Source organism: Prinia subflava, chromosome 9 (genome assembly GCF_021018805.1).
Source record: "Prinia subflava isolate CZ2003 ecotype Zambia chromosome 9, Cam_Psub_1.2, whole genome shotgun sequence".
In the NCBI taxonomy this organism is placed as follows: domain Eukaryota; kingdom Metazoa; phylum Chordata; class Aves; order Passeriformes; family Cisticolidae; genus Prinia; species Prinia subflava.
This window is the reverse complement of record NC_086255.1, coordinates 28,938,045-28,958,735: the sequence shown is the minus strand read 5'-3', so window position 1 is coordinate 28,958,735 and position 20,691 is coordinate 28,938,045. Positions and strand designations below refer to the sequence as shown.

Here is a 20,691-nt window from a genome sequence, read left to right as displayed (position 1 = left end):
CTTACAGTAACATATTGGAACACCTTGAAAACTATAGAAACTGCCAATGCTGCCATTTCAGATATATGTGTGCATCATTTTTTGCAAGAATATCATAATCCGAGCTATCAGAAAGCACTGTTTTGCCTGTAGTTATATAGAGTGGCTAGTTTTGGCCAAAGTCCCTTGGTACTGTAAGTGGTATTTGTGAGGATAGAAACAAGGAATTCTTTTGTAGCAACCAGTATTTCAACTGATTTACAAATCACCACAAAAATATATGCTTTTTGAGTGTGATGCTTGTGAGAGTCCCACACACACTGCACAAGAGGGGTTTGGGCCTAGATGATAAGGATTTGGAGGTGGTGTGCTCATTCTATCTTCCACACTGGTCAAATCAGGAGAGGAAATACACAAAACAATTTGACATTTGAATAGTGCTAAATCTAGGAAGGGAGATAAAAGTGTATCTTTTTCTTGGACACTCATGGCCACCAGAAAAAGTTTTGCCAGCAAACAAGTAATTGGATTAAATCCAATGCACATTTTCAGCTAAACAGCGTTTAATTCACAATGGGCCTGCTCTCCTTGAGTTACAGCTGATCACAAATGCTTTCCAAGCAGGGTAAAACCGTGCTGTTCTAGTCTGGTAGCATTTCACATTTGCTGCATGGTGAAAGGTTATGGTGAAAGGGTGTTGAGAACTAAGCCTACATGGTACCACAGGTCTTGGCTCGTTGTACAGAGGATTTGTTAGGAAAGCAGCTACATTGGTGCAAATCTTCTGCACTGGCAGAGCAAACAACCACGCACACCACGCAGTGTTGCAATCCATCTGCGTTTCAAGTGGGGATTAAATTCTGCAACTCAGGCTAGACAGAGGAACTATATAGCCACAAACCCTTGTGTTGCAGGAGCACACACACGTGGAAGGACTTAGCCACTTCTCCTTCCCCACAGCAAATTCATCCATGAGCTTTGTAGTCACAAGTATAGGAAAATGGATTGGATGGGATGGGATGGGATGGGATGGGATGGGATGGGATGGGATGGGATGGGATGGGATGGGATGGGATGGGATGGGATGGGATGGGAATATTTTGCTTCTTTCTTTTTCTGCCTCAGTTTTACATCTGAACATAAGGATGGATAAGCTTTAGACAGTTTAGCACTTTATATTAGTTCATGATCTCTTTTTCCTGGATCATTTTTGTGTAATTATGAAGTCATTGAAGCTTTCCTTGATGAATTTTGTGCTTTGCAAAAGACTAGTTCAGTGTGGCTAAACATATTCACTGCATTTAATAAAACTGAAAATAAATGAGTGGAAAGCCTTATCTTTATCCTCATTCCATGGCATTGTTGTTCTTTCCAGTGTTCTTTGGAGTGTATTCTTCAAAGGCTTGCCCAAGCTGGTTAAGAGACTTTTTATTTAGAAAGAACAAACTGTATTAAGATGTGATTTTGAGCAATGCTGGATAAACAGGATCTGTCCATCAAACCAGAGTTAACAAATGTCTATTGGATAGAACCACTAGAACTCAGGAACTCTGCTGTCACTTCACTCCTGATATTTGTGAGCCCCACGAAAGAGGAGATTCAGGTAGGTTTTCCAAAATCAGGAATTGATTCCCCCTGCATTACTTTTGTTTAATATAGATTTGGCATTTCCACAGCCTATTTCTCCTCAGGATAAAATATTTCACTGTTCCAACAACACTTCTCTCACAGTGTCCAAGTCAGCATCTTTACCCAGACAAACCTTAGCCGGTCTTACGTAGGTTTGTCTAGTATGAACACAATGTGATTCACAGTGGTGATAACTTCAGTGTTTATAAGATTATTTTTATAACACTCTATAAGGATGAGGCAAACCTTCACCAGAAGATTATAGCATATCTCCTGACATTTTATTTGAGTCTTGTTCTGCTCACAACTCTCACGGAACTATGTAAAATGTTTTAGGTTTCGACTTGCCAAATCCTCATAAGGGAAGAAATAAAACCTCTCACTACTCTGATTTGTTGTATTAAAGCTGTAATAAGGCCTTGTAAGAAAGGCTCTGAAAGCCTTCAGAAAAGCTCCTGACAGTGATTCTGATGTCTCTTAGGACAAAGAAGCAGCCTTCAAAGCCAGTACAATCTTTGCCCCACACAGATGTGGAGACCAGGAGCTCCACCCGCCCTAACACCAAATGACAGGGAACAGTAATGGAAGCCAGAGCTGGCCACAGCCTGCTGGAGTCTGTGGGCAGCGCCGGAGAAGACTCAGCCAGAGAAAGCCACTGCCTGAAGCCTGTTCCAGGCCAATGTGGCACTACAGGGCTACAGTAGCCACAGTCATAACCCTAAAACAATAGAGGATAAAACATTAAAACATCCCAATAAATTTTAGCATAATGAGCCATTGGCTTCCCAGGCTGTCTGGAAAGCCTGGGGCTTGCTCCTCGCCACGTCCCACATGACCTTGTGTGTCACCACAGTTCACTTGGCAGAACCGAGCACAGAACACTCCCTGCTCCACCACAGCACAAAGGTCTGTGCTCCATTCACTGCCAGTGACTCCTGGCACTGGCTGAAAACAGCTGAGAGCACTTCCAGAAAGCTCACATCTACCTCCATCCCATGCCATGTAGTGAGCGCTGGAGAGTACAAATGCACTTACTGTCACAAAACTGATTTTGTTGGAGTTTTCTGCAGAAAAAAATACCTCTCCCAAATCTTTTATCCTTTAAGAACTCAGACATATAATGAAAGCCATGAGCCAGCTGGAGCTACTATAGTAAGACTAATGTAACTGCAGCTTGATAACGGTGTAGCAATGAAAAGACTCACAATCATAAACATTTTTGTCACCTCAGTATCTTCTGTGAATGAGAAAAATATCACAGTCTTGACATCATGGCTGGTATCAGTCTGTCTTATGTCTGGGTTCAAGAGATATGGTCATAAAAGTTACGCAACTGTCGGCCAACAATTACTCTTAACAGCAAATTTCATAAACTGTTTTGTCATCCATTCCTAGAAACCTAGAACTTACATAGCTTCTCCTCATCTATTCCATGTGCACTTTGAAGGATAATGGCATTCCATCTCTGCTTATGGATTCAGCACCTGTAATTTTGCACAAAAATAAGCACAACATTAAAAGCACAAATCAGTTTTTCAAAAATCAATAAGGACTATAAATGAAGGTTGCTGGAAAGAACGCAAGTATTCTGTGAAGATCATTAGCTTCCAATACTACTGCCTAATTAACGCTGAAATAGAATTATCATACTTTAAAAGGCAGATGATTTACTAAATACTTGTTGGTTTGGGTTTTTTTTTCCTGAATTAAACATACAGTCTTAGTATCCAAGACAAAATTTTAATATAATGAGAATATCCTACATTCAGTTACTATAGATCAGTGAAAAGCCAGGTAATCCTGCCTTTGCTGGCATGAGAAATTAAGTAAATAAGACTATCCTCAGACTAGCAAAGTTTCCTCACTGATACAGCTGAGAAGCTTCCTTGTGTTGGACTCAGTCTGGGATTAAACACAGGAGTTTAGAGGAGTTTCTAGAATTGTCAGTCAAGAATCTTTCAAACCTAAATTAATTTTGAAGTGCTAAAAGAAATACATGAAATAGAATCAAGCCATCCAGTGTTCACAAACCGCAGCTGATTTAAAGTAAACTATGTAACCTGTTGCGTGGGTGGACTTTTATCTCATGTAGGTTTAGTTAGCAGAGCTAAAAATATTAGCCAATGCAAGGTTGGAGGCTGTCCTCTGAATAGATGCAGATGATAACCCTTGTGAGCTCAGCTGTCTGCTCCAACTGCCTTGCAAATGATAGCATGTTTCCAGCACAAATTACAGGAATTTGGACTGTTTGTTTGCACAGAATGAAATTGCACAACTATACAATTCTGCACACAGATACTGTGGAAGCACGGTGGAGGCTTCCTCATTGGGGGTCTAAATATGAGTTACTAGGACTCTGTATAAATTCTTCCCCCCCACAATAATCCTTCCAATTCTGGGGAGTAACTAGGGCCTAGCAATCTTTCTTTGTCCTTGGTACCACATATGCAACAAAGGTCATTATCTTTCAGTCATTAATTCTAAACTTTACATTTAGCCAAGTTGCTAACACTTTCTGTTCATTTAATGAGGGGTTCACAATACCAGTGTCATTTATTTTAAAGGTTCAGCTCCTGGAATCCTGTGATCATTGCCCCACATTTCTCTTACAAACATAAAGCACAGGGCATGCTAGTGTTTGACAGTAGTCTAAAGCTGATTTATGTGCTGAAGGCGGTCTTTCCGTGGCATCACAGAGCTCCACACAGGCTAATTCCCCCTGCTGCACAGTTCAGCATCCTGATACAGCATGCATGCACATTGCACTATGATACAGTATACAGCAGGTACATTTCAAGCCTTCATGACTCCACAGGGAAGCACACGAAATAAAAAACATCAAAAGAAGAAAGAAGATCCAATGAACCCTATTTCTTTCATGGTTTTCATGATATGGGGGCTAGGTTTATTAGTTCTGCACAGAATGCCTGATCTCTGCCATTCAGATAGGAGAGCAGTTTGGCTGCAGGCCCAGCCTGCCTCTCTACCTAAAATACTGCCAGCTCCTGCTGTCCTCAGGCCCTGTACCTCAGCCCTTCTCCTTTCAGAAGGGCCGTGTTGTCAGAAACTCCCCATGAGCAGTATTAAACATCACTGCCGTGAAGCACAGGCACAAGGGCTGAGCACCTGGCCCCCACAGTCCTCCCAAATCCTCCTCAGCAGCACAGGATGACCCAGGGTGGAAAACTGAGTCCAAGATCCTGAGTAAGCAGAGAATTCCTTTACCACTAGGGTACTGGGCAGTCCCTCAAATTTACCTAAGCATTTCAGCACCACATTCTACAACCATTTAGAGTGCCTTACTGAGCCGAATTTCTTACAGTATCCCGCTATTGTTCTCTTTAAAGACTTCTGTTGGCGTATTATGATAGAGAGGTCAGACACCCTGAGGACAGCGGGAAAGCATCCTGGGCGGAAAACCGGCTTAACGTTGTTGTTTAGCTATGATCCAGCATGAAAATTCTGTGTGGGGAAACTGAGGCGAGCAGTGCGGTGGGATTTACTCGTCAGCAATGTTACACACAGGAGTGTTAAACACAGTTCGGGGAGGCACACACACACCTTGATCCCACTGTCAAGTTTCCACATTTCGTCATGCGGATGCTCACACGGAGCAGAGAGGAGGCGGCTGGGGACCCCACCCTCCCGGCCGCGGAGGTGATGCCATTGCGGCCGCTCCCCGCACGGGGCCCCGCAGGATTTCCTGCCTCCGCAGCCCCTCAATTCCTGGAAACGATCTCTCCCGAGGGCAGGAAGGGCGAGCGCTGCGCCGCCGGCAGCCCCAGAGCCCCGCGAGGAGCGCGGCGACCCCCGGCCCTCAGAGCACGGCAGCGCGCGCGCCCCCCGCGCCCTTCCCCGCGCGCGCTCCTCGCCCCCGGCCCCTCACAGCGCCGCGCGATCGCGCGCGCGCTGCTTTAACGGCCGCGTGCCGGGGCGCGCTCACGTGACGGCGCTGGCTGGCTGGGACGCGCGCGCCCGCTCCGCGCTGGGCAGTGCGCGGCACGGCACGGAACGGCGCGGCACGGCACGGAACGGCACGGAACGGCACGGCACAGCACTGCACGGAACAGCACGGTACAGCACGGAACGGCACACGGTACAGCAGGGCGGGACGGCTCCGCGCCCGAGACACCGCACCGCCCGCCGCGCCCCGCTCAGCGTCACTCCTGTCCTGTCCGCAGCCGGTGCTGCTCCGCGCTCAGGTGAGACGCTGCGGCCCCGGCGGCGGGAGGGCGTGAGGGAGGGCGGGCGCCGCACGGCCGGACGCCGCCGCCGGGCGCTGTGGGTGACCCGGCGGGGCCGGCCGCCGCGGGAAGCTGCGCCGGAGGAAGGAGCAGCGGGCGGCTGGGGCACCGCGGGGCTGGGACCGGCGGGCCGGGGGCGCTCCCCGTTCCGGGCCAGCTGATGACAAGAGCTCCCGGCTCCTGGCGCAGGAGGGTCTCCGCACCTGCCCGCCTCGCCCTGGTGTCCCGTTCTCCTCCGCGGTAAGGTCAGAAATGCTGACAGCTCACTTGGGTGTCAGGCGGTGCTGCTGCATCGCTCCCCAGCCGTTCCATACCGTTAGACGGGCGCATTGTTCCTCTGATGGCTCACGGGGCAGGCAGGGCGCTGGGGCATTTATCGCTACACCTGGCATGACATTTGCTCTCTCGGGCAGAGGGCTTCTTTACAAAATTCATCCTGGCTAACCCCTGTTTGTGAAAACTGAATGGACAAAACTAAAATCTGCTCCTATTTCACTTTCTGGGAATTGGTTTGGCACATTTGCCATAGAAATGAAACTTCCTTCTCGTGTAGAATCTCCAGGCACTTTCTGCATGCACTTTGTTTGAAAAGCAATTTGCTGAATTAACGTAGCATGCACAAAGATAACTTGAGTTGACGTACTAGCAGCGTACCATCTATCTCGTGAGCAAAAATGGAATATTCCTGCCCTTAGGTTCCTTTTTAATCTTAAATTATTAATGGTTCTCTGCATTACAAGAATGAAATTTGTAATTGGTACAGAGTGCAAATGCATGTAGAGAACTGGCTACAAGAGGAGGTGGTTATGAAGAAGGACGTGCCTCCCAAAAAGACCTAGCAGGAGAATGACATTAAAGAGCCCTTTCTCTTCTCCACAGTTGTTGAGAACCTGCAGGGAGAAGCAGTAGGCCATACCTAGCCCAACTCTTTTGCAGCTCGTGGGAAAAAGGAATGAGAAAAGGGAAAGACTTTTCACTACTTGGGCAGGAAATCAGAGCTTTAGAGTTACTTGCACTTTCATTTGGCAGCTGTTTAACTGAGTTGTTGGGGGTGCTCCTAAGATAGGGGTAGTGGCAGTCACAATATCCCATCTTCTTTTAGAATCTGATTGTCAACTTCACTCCAAATGTTGTCATTTGTACTTAGTTAAATGGAAATGTTTATATCACACTGTTGTCTGTGTGTGTAATCAATACTGGAAAAAGTTCCTTTTTCTCTGAGAGACCCCAGCACAAAAACATACTTGCCTAAACTGAAATAGAAGGGGCAAAACACTTGCATTTGCTATGGATCCAACAACATTAAAGGTTTGAAAATATGTTGAGAAGAAATGTTGGTTTAGGTATCAATGGTAAGTAACATTTCTACTGTCTGTTCAGCCATGTAATGTAGAGCAAGTGAGGTGTGTCATAGTAAAGATTACAACAATGAGCTAAGGTTCTGCTCTTTCTTTTGCTTAAACTTCTCCCAGTATTTGAACTTTCAAAGGCAAAAGTTTTAAGTGAGACTGTATTAAGCAAGTCAGAAACATAAGGCTTAAAAGCTGTTTTGTTATATGCATTCCCTTGAAGTTTGTAGAAGAGATATGGGGCAGATGTGCTGTGAATATGTGATGTAACAGAAACCGAAACCAATGCACAGAGGTGATGGGCTAGTTAAAGGAAACTCGTAAAAAACTCGAGAGGATAAAATGCTGCAATATTGTTAGTTTGGTAATAATGATACTAAAAACCACCAACGAACCAAACAAAGCAGGAGTGGGGCCAGGAGTAGAGGAGCTAAGGCTTCTGAACAATGCAGAGGTGAAGCTGAGATGGATTTGAGGGAAAAACTGGGCTGAGTTTTCTTGAGTTTTCTGTAGTGTCAGTGTGTAAGAGGAGTGTCTTGTCCATCACAGAGGAGCCTTCTAGACCAGATTAGACATGACTGTTGGCCACAAGGAGTCATCCAGGGAGCCCAGTGTTCCACCCGGCCTCGTCTGCATTCCTTCTGGGCCTGGTTTGCACTGCAAATGTTTGCCAGCCTGCAGCAGGTGTTCCTGTTCCTCCCCTTCCTGCCCATTTAAAAGGAATTCCCCACTTTGGACAATCCCAGTGTGCAAGTACATCCCTCACTGAATTCCTGTGTGTTGCAGCAGGCTGTAGTTTCCCTCAGCCCACGGTGACCTTGCTGCATGTGCTGCACACGGTCTCACGGTGTGCTTGTTGTTGTGGGTGAGCGTTAGTTCAGGCAATGCCAGCCTGGGTGCGGAGCAGATGGGACAGAGAAGGAAGTGTCCTGCCACAGCCAGAACTGAAACTTCTCTGCAGGCACACGGGCTGAGAGTCACAGCAAGCCAGCTCTGCTCAGCTGGGAGCTCCTCGAGACTCTGGGAAGGAAGGTGCGTGTAAGGTTTAGCTGCTCTCTTCTTCTGAGTGCAAATCATCATCACAGAGAGAGATCTGCTTCCACTACCATGGTATGAAAGATGTTTGTATTTTGGAGTTGTAGTAGGGTGGAGCAATGTTAATTAGGATTTCAGCTGTCTTCAAAACCAGAAAGTGGAAGACTGAGGGGCAGGAGGATGAAAGCCACAAACTTTTATTTGTGAAGTGGAACTTTTAGGCTTATGCTTTAGTAATGATGAAAATCAGGTTTAGCTACATTTCTATCTGCTTACATTCTTCAAACAACTGGTCTGACTTTACAGCGTAACAATTTAAAAAATATCTCAGCAAGCAGGAGAGTCTTAATGTGGCCTTTAGTAGGACAATAATGTAAATGATTAATGATTGATGGAAAAGAATTGTGAATGCGCTTGTGGAAGGGCTTTACATGTCTGTTTGAGGGTAAGAAGGATCTTAATATATCCTTTGAGGTCATGTCTATAGATTTTAATGAAGGTGAAGCAGAGAAAGGCTTTTAGAATTGAATGAGATCTCAGTGAAGTAAAAACATAGAAAGCTCTGGGTTTATGGTCAGATAAACCAGATGGTCTTTTCTTAGTTTCTTTTTGTTTTTTTAAAAAAAGGGATGCTTTGAAAGCAGCTGCAAGTCACTTCTAATCTGCCATCAATACTCAGGAATCAAGTAAACAGTTATGAATGGTCCAGTATCACATAAAGTATCTATTAAAACAGTTTTAGAGCCCTGAGTATGCTAATGTCACTAACTAATAATTTGGGGGGTTGTTTAATTCTGGGTTAAGGCTGTTATTTGTAGGGCTTATGAAGGGAGCTCTGTGGGCCTGCCTTGGAAGAAGTAAGGCTGAACACAGTAGAAAAGATGGTGAGAAGATTCTCCACAGTTGCAGCTGCATGAAACTGCTGCAAGGCAGTTCAGGAAGACTGACACGTCTTTGCCCCCTAAAATGCTTACTGATAAGTAGCAAAGGGAAGGGCAGGACTCCTAGAGGACATAAACATCATGCCTCTAGCTCTAGTGTCAGTTCTTGTGGCTTGTCCATTCCACAAAGGTGGAATAAGGTGTTACTTCATTTTCTGATTGTTCTCTCTGTTGTATTGTGCTGGGTATCTACAGAGTGTTGTAATTTCTGTGCGAAATCAACTTCAGTCCTAAATTCAGTTCTGAAATGATCCTGATAAGAAGGGAGAAATGCCCAGTGAGCCACTACTCTGTTTGTTTGAAGACTGCATTTACTGCTGCTATTCAAGCTAGCATGAACCTCTGAAACCTACTTGTGCCACTGAGCATTGCTCTTAGGGCAGCATCTGAGGGGAAATCAATGTCGTTCCCACCTTCAGTTCTTGGAAAACTTCCACCTTGCTCCTGCATGAGAACCAAGCCACAATAAAGTAGGCATTTACCAAACCAAACAAAAGGCATTTATAATTAATTTCATTTGTTACCAAAAGGGGAAGCAACACAGAATTCCCAGTTCATGTGTCATCAGGCTGTCAGCTCATACTTTAGAGTCTTGTCACCTTGAAAGTAGCCAGAAAAACCCTCCTCAGAGTCTGCTGCCTAAGAGAGGGAAGCTGGTTAACTGGGATACTGCAGTGTTAGGTTCTGACGCCTGAGGTGGTTTGGTGTTTTTTGATCTAAATCCATGGGGAAATTATTCATGAAAAGATTCATTTGATGGGGTTGTGTCAATCTCCAGTTATGCTCAGAAGCTCATCAAGCCACCCATTACTTCTTCAGTGCATTGGAGCAAAGAGTGTTTTAGTAAAGATACACAGTTTACCTGTTTGGAACTTTAAAAGACTGTTGTGTTGACCAAGCAGCCCTGTTTTACAATATAAAATGGATCATAAAAGATGTTGCTGTTGCATGTGTTGCAACTTTAGGTTGAAAATAGTAATGTTTATTTTTTTTTTTTTTCCTTCTTTCCTCCTTAGGAGTGCCACAGTAGGAGAAAGACATGAAGTATTTTTAATGAAATTCTGCTTTTGATCAAGCTGCTAAAAATGGATGTGAACATTTTCTCCTGTGAGGTAAGTATTGACAGGGAGAAATAAAAGAAAACCTGACTTGTTTCACTTAGTCTTGCTTGTCACCACTGCTCTTCTGACCAGCAGCTTTTGGTCAAGTATTTGAGTTATAACACCTGTGTCTTGGCAAACTTTGTACCAAAAGTCGTAACTGAAAAGTCCTACAAATAATTGTTTCTTTTACAGGATTAGTCAGCTTTGTTCTGATGTTCCAGCAGATAAATGTATAAAGGCTTGGTGTTGCAGGGTTGGTAATGAGCAGTTTCTGCTCTGGTAGCTTTTGACCCAATGTCAAGCTTTTTTCTAAGCATCAAAGAAACGGAAACTGCTAAGTCTGATTTTCAGAAGTGAATACTTACACAGACTAACTGCAGGTGCAGGAAATGAGTGAGATCCTGGGATGAAGAAAGAGTTTGTACCACAAATATGGAGGTATTTTTCCATGCATCCAGGCAGCTTTCTGAGTTCCTGCTCTGTGCAGTCTAGGGAAAAGTGGGGCTTTTGCCAACCTGAGTTACAGGTGTATATTTATATTGCTTCTGTCAAGTAACACAGCCAGATCTTCACAGTTCCTGCTGTAAGTAAGTTAGTAAAACCAAATAATGTCTTTAATTTAGGATTGTGGGAAAATTCAGGTTGTAAGGAACCTCAGGAGATCACAGAGTCAAACCCTCTGCTCACAATTTGGAGTAGTCAATGAAATTAGGTAAATTTCACTCATTGGTCTTCTCAGTCTGTTGTATGTTCAGAAGTATTAACAAAAGATGGATTTATAGCTTCCCATATATATTAAATGTACATTATAATAATGCAAATAGGAACATAAGATGCCACTAAAATTTGTCAGAAGGGAGAATGTTTTAATTAAGACAGGATTGCACAGGAATGGTCTGTTTCTCTGAACAAAGGAAGCAGTAAATTTCTGATGTGTTCATTTGTTGCAGTTGCAAATGAAACCTCCACAGGTCAGCTAACACTGACTTAATGACCTGTTGCCAGTATTTTCAAGATGGGTTCCCTGCAAGAATTACCCCTTTCCAGGCATCTCTGGGGAATCTATTTATTTACTTCCTCCTGCAAGCAAAATTGCTTTCTCATAATAAAAGGAAGGGAAGTGAACACATTGCTTATCCTGTCTGAAACATGTTACTGAAACATTTCCTCTGAAGTATAAATATTTGTTCATGGGAAAACACAGTGACAATGAGAATAAAAATAAGCATCTTTTCAGGAAGCTTAGGAAGCAATCTCTCCCCTGGGCTCTAAAAGTAAACACAAACCAAGCATCCCTCCTCCCCCCATCGTTATGTACTACCAGGCAGAACATTTTCTGAGTCCTAGGAGTAACCACTTCCACTGTTTTGGCCAGGGAGGATTATACAATGAAGGGGTTAATCTTGCTAGGAGAAAGACATTTTAGCATTCAGAGCCTCACGGGAGGGTCAGTGAAGTGAAGAGATACTTGGTTTACTTTGGATTTATGCTTATCTCAATGTGCTTTGAACTGATCCCTCAAAATTGGTAATTTAATAGCTTTAATAGTTACATTAGTAATTTAATGAGCCCCTTTCAGGACATCATCAAAGACAAGCATATACTTTGTGAATAAAAGCAGAAGTAATTTTATAGGTAATGGAGTTCCTGAAAGCCAGTATACCGTATTACACATATGCAAGTTGTGATTGTCATGGTTTAATCCCAGCCAGAAGCTAAGTACCATGTAGCTGCTTGCTTATGTACCCCAGGAAATAAGAGGGGAAGAGAATCAGAAAAAAGATAAAACCCATGGGCTAAGGACTGTTTAATAATTGAAATAAAATATAATAATCATTAGAATTAAAAGGGAGACAAAAGAAAACCCCAGAAAAACAAGTGGTGCACAATGCAGTGGCTCACCATGTGCTGGCTGAGGCCCAGCCCAGCCCTGAGCAGCTCTTGGCAGCTCCCAGTCGACTCCCCCAGTTTATATCCTGGGCATGATATTTGGGCATGGAATATCCCTTTGGCCAGTTTGGGTTCCCTGTCCTGGCCCTGCTCCCCCTCAGCTTCTGGTGTAGCTGCTCACTGGCAGAGCATGAGGTACTGAAACGTCCTCAGTTTTGAGTGAGCACCGCCAAGCAACACCTACAACATCAGTGCATCATCAGCGTTCTCACAGGGAGTCAGAAACACATCACTGTACCAACTAGGAAGAAAATTAACCCTATTCCAGCTGAAACCAGGACAGTGATGCTGGGAATTATTTAATATGTATTGACTGATCTCGCCATCAGGAAGTACCTAAGGAGGGAAATGGCACACCCAAGAATCCAAATATCTCTTTTCACTTCTGCTCCCAGTGTCAAGCCTCACTTCCCAGACTGTTTTAAAATGAATTTCTGAGTAACATGTATAGCTCATGCAGCTGAATTACAGAACAATAGTCTCAGAAACTTGCTGTTTCCACACCAGTTCCCATTGTTTCTCTGATTTGGTCTCACTTCTCAAAGTGAATACACCTGCAGGTCTGAAAAAAGCTAACTTGTGGATGGGTGTGTACTTGAGCCAGAACATGCTACTTCTCTGGAAGGTGTGTCTTTGTAGAGGTGTTATTTACTCCTTAATATCCCAGTCATGGCTTATTTGCTTCTGGGCTTCTGTGTCACTTGAGGCATTATGAGACAAGTAGTAGTGAATTTAGCTGTCTGGGTAAAGAAGCTGCTGCTCTCTCAGAGATTACTATCTTCACTCAGTGGAATAAAATAGCTACGTGTGTGATTGCCTCTACAGTGCAATCTGGCACTTGGATGGAGCTGACAATTCAGAATGGTAAACACAAAGTTCTGGACTGTGCAAAGCCAGCAGAGGGGTGAGCACTGTGTGTGCAACCTTCAGCAGAATTCAAATTATCAGAGGAAATTTTAAATTTTAAAACTGCTTGAACTAGTTCTTCTCAAACTTATGACTGCTTGTGACTAGAGATTAGAAACGTGGGGGACTGCCTTATGTAGGTGGTTCAGGTGTGAGAGGAAGGGCAGTGTTGCTGTTTGTTGCTTTTGATCTTAGTACTTAAATTTATGTTGTCTAGCTCTCTTTATCATACTGTTGAAATCCACGTTTCTGACTTTATCATGGGATTTCCTGTGCTTTACATAAAGGAGAATGACTTTTTCAAAACCCTTATGCAGAATCCGGAAAAAATTGTTATAGTTAGTTGGGAAAGGAAGAAAGAAGTGATGTAGTTCTGAAATGTCCATTAATTCAGGGAACTTAAGCATCAAGGTTCCCAACATAAGAAATTGAAGCTGGGATATAAAATCAGCGCTGTTACATCAGAATATTCTCTTGCCAGCTGAAATTAGCTGTCTCTCACATTTCTGGAAGCAAGGGCCTAGCTTGAGGCCCTAGAGGATTTTGCAGTAACAAAAACATCGTATGGTAGCAGTAGCTGAGCTTTAGCTGCTTTTTGTTTTCAGCTGCTTTGTCAGTGGTGAAATTTGCTTCTGCACGGGCTCCTCGGTGTGCTCAGTGTGGGCAGGTGTTCAGTACCTGTCCTGTGCTACAGGTACAGCTCCCACTTGAGATGGATTACATGTCATGGGGCCTTATGGCTGTCCACGTTCCACTTCTGCATTTATGGCTATTCCATAACACTTGAGCTTCCTGGATTTGTCGCTACTATTCCAGAGATATCTTTTTCACTGTTATGTGAGCTTGGGACGATAATGTAGATTACTGGTCACTAAATACAGAAGACTGTTTCATAAAATACTTTCCTTCTTCTAAGGAAAATACCTGTGGGTCAGGCTTTCCTTGAGGCAATCCAGCTGTCTCCATTGAATTTCTCCAGGGGTGTATTTTGTTCTTTTAATTCTCTTATGTGTTTGCAACAGTGCTCCCCACTGGCAACACTATAATTAAGAAATTTTTAATGTTTCTCTTACTATAAGCTTACAATAGTCTTTTAGCTGTAGATCTGAATTTCAGCTAGAAGCCTAATGTAAAAAATCAGAATGGTGGAGAAATGTTTATCTTCTGTAACAGGTGCAGTTTGATGACATTTTATTGGCAATTTCTTCTGTAAATAATCCATACGTTTTCCTGCAAAAATATTTTAGGGACATGACGTGAGAGGAATTTATTTCTCTTGAGGATTTTATAGTGCTACAAAATGCACCCTGCTCTAGCAATTTTATCAATATGTATGGGAGTAAATAAGATTAATACCTTTGTAGTTCTTCTCTTCTGCCTTTACCCGGGAAAAGAACTCTTGCCTGACTCAGAAAAGACTGTAAAAAGTTTAAAAATAGAATGCTACATGTCTTGCTGCTTTATTGAAAGAGAAAGAAACCCCTGCTAGTAACATTCATGATGCTTTGGCAATATGACTTTCAAGCAATGAGCGGATGAGAAATTTCAAGGCACTGGGATATTTTTGGTTTTATTAAAGGTCCCTGAATGCTTGATTAGCTTCAAAACCACTGCTGCTGCTGGTTCTAGTTTGTTTTTAATTTTATAAAGGTGTATTCTGTTCCTGACATATTTAAATGCTGCACTTATAAGTGTAAGTGTAATTGGAAAGTGATGTCTTTTACTAAGTACTTTGCAAATTACACAGTATACACACACTCCTTTGAGCCCTCTGATCTGTGCCTAATCTGTAGTTCAAAGCTGTAACAGTGATACTTTGGCAGTAGTGTCCTACACCCTCTGTGAAAACTGCAAATATATGCAAGAAGTATGTGATTTCATGGTTGATAGCTTTTGAATGGTAGCATTTAAAAGAACAGAATCCTTCTCGGTAACTCTTCCTAATAAGCATAATTAAGGAAGGCTCATCAAGCAGTCTGTGGTGAAACATGCAAACTGTCTTTATTGCCTCCTTCTTAGACTTGGAATCATTGGTGTGTGTTGTCTTGTATGGATCACTTGTGTGCATTCTTCTGCAATTTCTGCAATTACCATTACCCTTCAGCTGCACCGTTTTGCTAGAATTTATAGGAAGTGTTTCAGGGAGTGAAAGATATCCACCAGAATCAACCCTGGTAATATTCTTTCTGCCTGTGGTTTATGACCTGAACTCATTGGGGAAACAAAAAAATGGTAACCAGATTTAGGCATATTGAAGTAAACCACTAAAATACACAAGTGGTGTTTGGACAGTAGAAACCTCATGTTGATCTAATCCAGTCTAACCCACTGAATTGGTTGTGTTGCAAAGATGCAGGCTTTGCAAGGCAGCCTTTGCTAGTGTAACTAAATCATGTCAGTAAACTGGTGTAAGATGGTGGTAAGAGGCACACAGTCTTACCTTCTTGGAAAATCCTTCTCTTTCAAAAAAATGAGTGGTTCCAAGGTATAAAATACAGAGAATGTAACAAAGTTTGAATTTTGGTCTTGAATACGTAAAATCTCATTGTTGCTACTATGCAAAATCACACTGTTCAAAATAAATGAAGAATTGTACTGTAATCTTTGGGGGAATTGTAATCCAAATAAGTACACTCTTTGAACAACCTAGTGAAGAAAATAGTCAAGTTACAGGTGCTTCATTCATTTCTGTTTTGTCTCAGCTGCTTCAAGTTACCATCTTTCTAAGACAGGCATGTAGCAACTAATTCTGTGGACTTTTTCTTCTTGAATTACTCCCCGAATTGAAGCCCAGAGGAATAACTGGAAGCTTTTCCTCCACAGTTTCAGAAGGATTTATATCAGTTCTTAAAACCATAACTGGGTCTAACTTTTGTGTCTAGCTTGCTATGGGACAGAGGTGCAGAAAAGTAAGTTGTAGCTAATAAGGCTGTTTCTCTAAGATCAGTGATGATGAGATTAAGCTGCCTTTGATTCTTCTACTTAATCCTTCTCTGTTGGTTTGACAGCCTATAAAAGATCAGAGTATGGCTGGTGGCTGCTGTTCTTGTATGTAAGCAGTGATTCAATGACACTGGGCTTTGACAACTGTGAAAAAGGCGACAAAATCCACTTTGTTTCTCTTCCCCTCACCATCCCTACCTGACATTTTCCAGTTCCTGTAACTAGAGATCTGTGTTCAAGACTTCTCCTCATCTCTTTATACCACCAATAAAAGCAACTCCAAGCAGGGATGGCACATTGTTGCAGAGATCTCCATTTGTGTATTGCTCCCGTTGAAATTCTGAAATCTTTGACCAATATTTTAGCTTCTAAAATTTGGTCTACATTTTGCATCCTCCTGTGTATAAATCTACTAGGCTTTTAATAGGTGATTTAGGCAGTCCTCAAAAGGCAGAGAGAGCATTTATAATGCTTGGAAGAAAAAGGGCTGATGCATTTATGTATGGTTTTTAAAGCTCAATAGCTTAGATCAAGAGTGAGAAGCAAAGACACTCCTTGAGTATGCCACTGAAAACCTCCTGTAGGTGTGGTATAAAGAGGCTTCAAGTCTTTTGGAAACTCAGTACCCAGAGAGAAGTGAATTTTGACTGATCTGCATAGAGGAGAGATGGACAGCTAGCCACCAGGTCAGACAGACAGAAAATCTTCCCCAGCTGACTGTTTGCTATGACTCTTCTTTCATTCCACAAAGGAGTTCTTTCCATTCCATTAACATCTGATTATATGGCAGAAACATTTTAAGAAGCTCTGAACAGTTACGCAGATGCCAGCACTATTACTTCCAGATTCCTTCCCTTGCCAAACAGCAAAATGACAGTCAAGAAGAAATCCTCCTACTAGTCAGTTTTATCCATTTAGTTTTTGTTTGGAACTGTTTTTATAAGCTGATTAAATCTTTTTGTATCTATGTTGTAGTCCTGAGGAGCTAGAAGTGTGCAATATGGCAAATACAAGCTGTTGCAAAATTGCTGCCATTAGAAAAGATTACACATGTGATACAAAACTCTGCCATCGAACCAATTCTTAAAACAGCCTTGTCCTCTCTGGGTTGGGAATGCAGTGAGCCATAACTCTGCCACTTCTTCCCTTGGGAGACTCTTACATAACTGCTCAGCTGTTTCTCTCGCTGCTCTTCTTATTACGCCAACATTTTGTTTTGCTTAACTGTGTCCTGGTCCACCTAACTTTGCAAACTGGGGCTGTTCAAGTGAGTCCACTCCCTTTTAAACCAGACCCTGCAGTCTGTAGAAAGAGAAGGGCGGCAGCAAAGGCAGTTTATTAGAGCTTAAGGGGCCGTCAGAGAGGCTGTGACAGCGCAAGTGAACAGGCTGGGACATACCTGGCTTCCAGCAGTGAGGGACAGCCACGTCCAGGCTGCCTGAGGCTGAGTGCAGCGAGGAGGGCAAGGGCAGGGTTATTCCCTTGTGAGGTGGCTCCTGAGAAGCTGTGCTCAGTTTCAGGCTTGGAGGTTCTGAGGAGAGATTGACCAACTGAAGACAGAGCAACCAAGGGCCGCTAATACTGTGGGGAAACTGAAACATGAGATATGCACAGAGACACTGAGGGAGCTGCTTATGTGGCCTGGAGAAGAGAAGGTCAAGAGGGCATCTAATTACTGCCTCAGGTACTCACCAGAGGTTATGGGGAAACCAGATCTCACAGTTGCGCAACAAAAGGACAAAAGGCGGCAGTCGCAAGTAGCAGCAAGGCGAGTTTAAAGAAAAAAATTCTCACTGGTTGTAAAAGAAAACCAGTTTCATAGTGAGTGGCTAAGCAATGGAACATGTGGATTGGAGATTCTGGACTGACTGTCTTTAACCAGATCAAGCTTTGAAGTTAGCTGTGCGTTGAGAAGGAGGTTGGACTAGATGACCTCTGGAGGACTCTGCCCACCTAAATTGATACTCTGTTTTGGAGTGACATGGAGGAAATCAGTAAAGGGTCTTGTAATTAACAAGATTAAATATGAAAGCAGGGAAATGCAAAAGCCAATACCCTTCACATAATTTGTCTGAAAAACTAAAGCATTTTCAAAATACAACCCTCTGAAAAAAATGTAGCTACTTAATTTTTATTCCAAATTGTAAGTATTGGCATTTTCCTTCTGTAGATGGTTTCTTTCCTGTTTAGTCAGCTGTTCAAAATGTATGCCTATATTTCCCTTTTCTAGAGAAAAAGAATGGGGAAATATAATTCATAAGGCAAACTACTGGTGCTATATATCATTCACAGAATGCTCTAATAAAATCTGGTGCACTGCAGGCTTCTTAAGCAATTATGGTCTTGCACTATATTTAGGATTCAATGAAAAACTGAAAAAACCCTAACAAATAAATGCACAGTGGTCTATGTTGGTGTCTAATGAACACAGTGAAGGTATCATTGTGTATCATACATGTCTCCATCTCTTGAGAATCAGGACAAATGTGGGATTGTAGGAAAAGGGATGCAACTGGCCTAATCAATTTGCATAGCTGGCTGAGAGTAGATGCTGATGTCACTAAATAGAGACACCTTACGTCAGATGCTAACCAAAGAGAAGAACAGGCTGGGTACAATGCACAATAGTTTTGAAAAGAAAGCTAATTAGGAATGCATGAGCATTTGGCAAGGGTACATTGCAGCCCTGAATGCAAACCTTTTAATACAAAAATTGTATTGACAGGAAATGAGTTGAATTTTATTTCACTGTGTATAGAATATTTTCTTACATAATTTTATTCAAGGCATTTTTCTCTTTACATTTTTATGGATAAAATCTAATGAAATATATCCTAATCCATTACAAAAGTAGTTAGGAATTATGTTGACCTACCCACATCATTACAGTCTCTAAGCCTAATTGTGGGGGAGAAGTAGACTTCAATGATAGGAGCTGGGTAATTCTGATATTTTAATTCACATGCTTCCAGTTGGCTGAGACTACATCTACCACATACAATGGATGGATGGTGATGTCCATGACTGACGTACCACGTTTCCTTATTTTGGTTGCGCAACGTTCACTCATGTTCACTTTGTATTGTTGAAAGCAAATTTCATGGACTGTAGAGAGCACCTTTTGGCTCTGTGAAGTTGTCATATGCAATGTGGAGCCCATACAGGACAATTTAATCTATTTTGTTTTACTTAATTCCTTGTGCATTTAAATTATTTCCACTAACTTTTTTTTTAAATCTAAACATGCTCCTACAGTCTTCTAGTATGAAAGGTCCCTGCATTCAAGGATAAGGAAGAGGGAGAAACTCTAGGATCTCCTATGCTCATTGGTTTGGGGTTTGGACAGTCCCAGTCAGTCTCTGCAATGTCAGACCTGCCCTCATTCAGTGAACAAGCTCAGTTCTGTAACTGTCCATGCTGAGTGTAGTTGGTGTAGCTTGTCATAGGAAACTGCATTTGTGCTTGGGTGTTACTACCTAAAACAGAAGGGAAATAATCTCAGTTGTCCTGAATGAAAAGCTTGAGTAAGTCCTCAGAGGGAGTGAAGAGCCATGTCACTACATTCTTAATTTTTATTTTTAAGCAGACCTTACCTAGACCTCTAACACAGAGAACACAGGGAGCCTCTTGCTTCCACATAGCCCTTGGGTGTGGGATGGAGACCCAGATGTAGAATCTAAACCCCAGAGTTACCATGCTTAGACCATCAGTCCTCTGCAGATGCAGCAGAGTTAGATTATGATGGGATGGTAAGAGGCGTGGGCTCCCCTTACAGAAGAGTTTGTCAAAGAAGCTAAACCAAGTGCTTGTAGTCCCTTCTTCCTGCGCTTCCTGTTATCCTTGACTGGTATTTTTTCAACCTGTCTCCTCCTGAGCCTTTCTCTGGTGTCTCAGAAGTGCAGAGGATGGAAGGGCCTGAGGGCACTGAGCTTCAGCGTTTCTGAACTGGTAGAAAGTTCCTTAAGGAGTTCTGCTAACACTGCATGTTGGAGCAGCCTCTGGAATTAAACTGACTCTCAAGGCCCAGGAGTAGAAAGGTTATTTGTAAACTCAGTTACAGTCAATGCACAACTGATGCTCTCTCCTGATGTTTTTTTAATCATCTGAGAAATATAGTCTCGAAACCAAAAGGTTAGTTTAGCCCCAGAGTAAAAAATAATACATTGGAGCATATGGGGATGTGAGTTTATATTTGTGCTTTCAAATGCATTTTATAATTTAGCAAAACTAAGATAATTCTAAGTAGAATTCTCCATGGGATTGAATGCATTTTTAATTATTATTTTAGTCTTTTTTTTATCCAGTTGTTCTCTCAGTAGTGAGATAGTGTTTAAAGCACATAACTGAGCTGCAGTGACAGAGCTCGCTTGGCAGCCCATAAACATGTTTTGGAAAGCTGTATTGACTTGGCAAAAGCAGACTGTAGTTAAATGCTACCATGGTCCAATGCCATGTCCTTTAGGATTGCTTGCAAAGACAGAGCTTATCCCCTTCTTCCTTTCCCTCTAGCTGTTATTCCTCCCTGGAAAAAAAAAAAAAAACAAATGAAAATGAAAAATCCAAGCTGGCTACCTGGAATACTTAAACATCCAAATGAGTAAAACTTTACCAT

The 20,691-nt window shown here is 42.6% G+C and overlaps 1 protein-coding gene across 5 annotated transcripts in view; it reads left to right on the top strand.

Annotated features, from left to right (window-relative positions):
• The first annotated feature begins 5,587 nt into the window (after positions 1-5,587).
• The window catches only part of RHOBTB1 (Rho related BTB domain containing 1), a 50,295-nt gene continuing 35,191 nt past the window's right edge, over positions 5,588-20,691 (top strand). The window contains exons 1-2 of one of the 5 annotated variants that reach the window (XM_063406101.1): positions 5,588-5,810; positions 10,194-10,289. The gene's annotated coding sequence lies outside the window, so the exon portion shown is untranslated. Of the gene's footprint in view, positions 5,811-5,855; positions 6,098-10,193; positions 10,290-20,691 lie in introns of those variants that run through there. The other 4 variants (XM_063406096.1, XM_063406102.1, XM_063406097.1 and 1 more) reach the window with 4 other exon arrangements.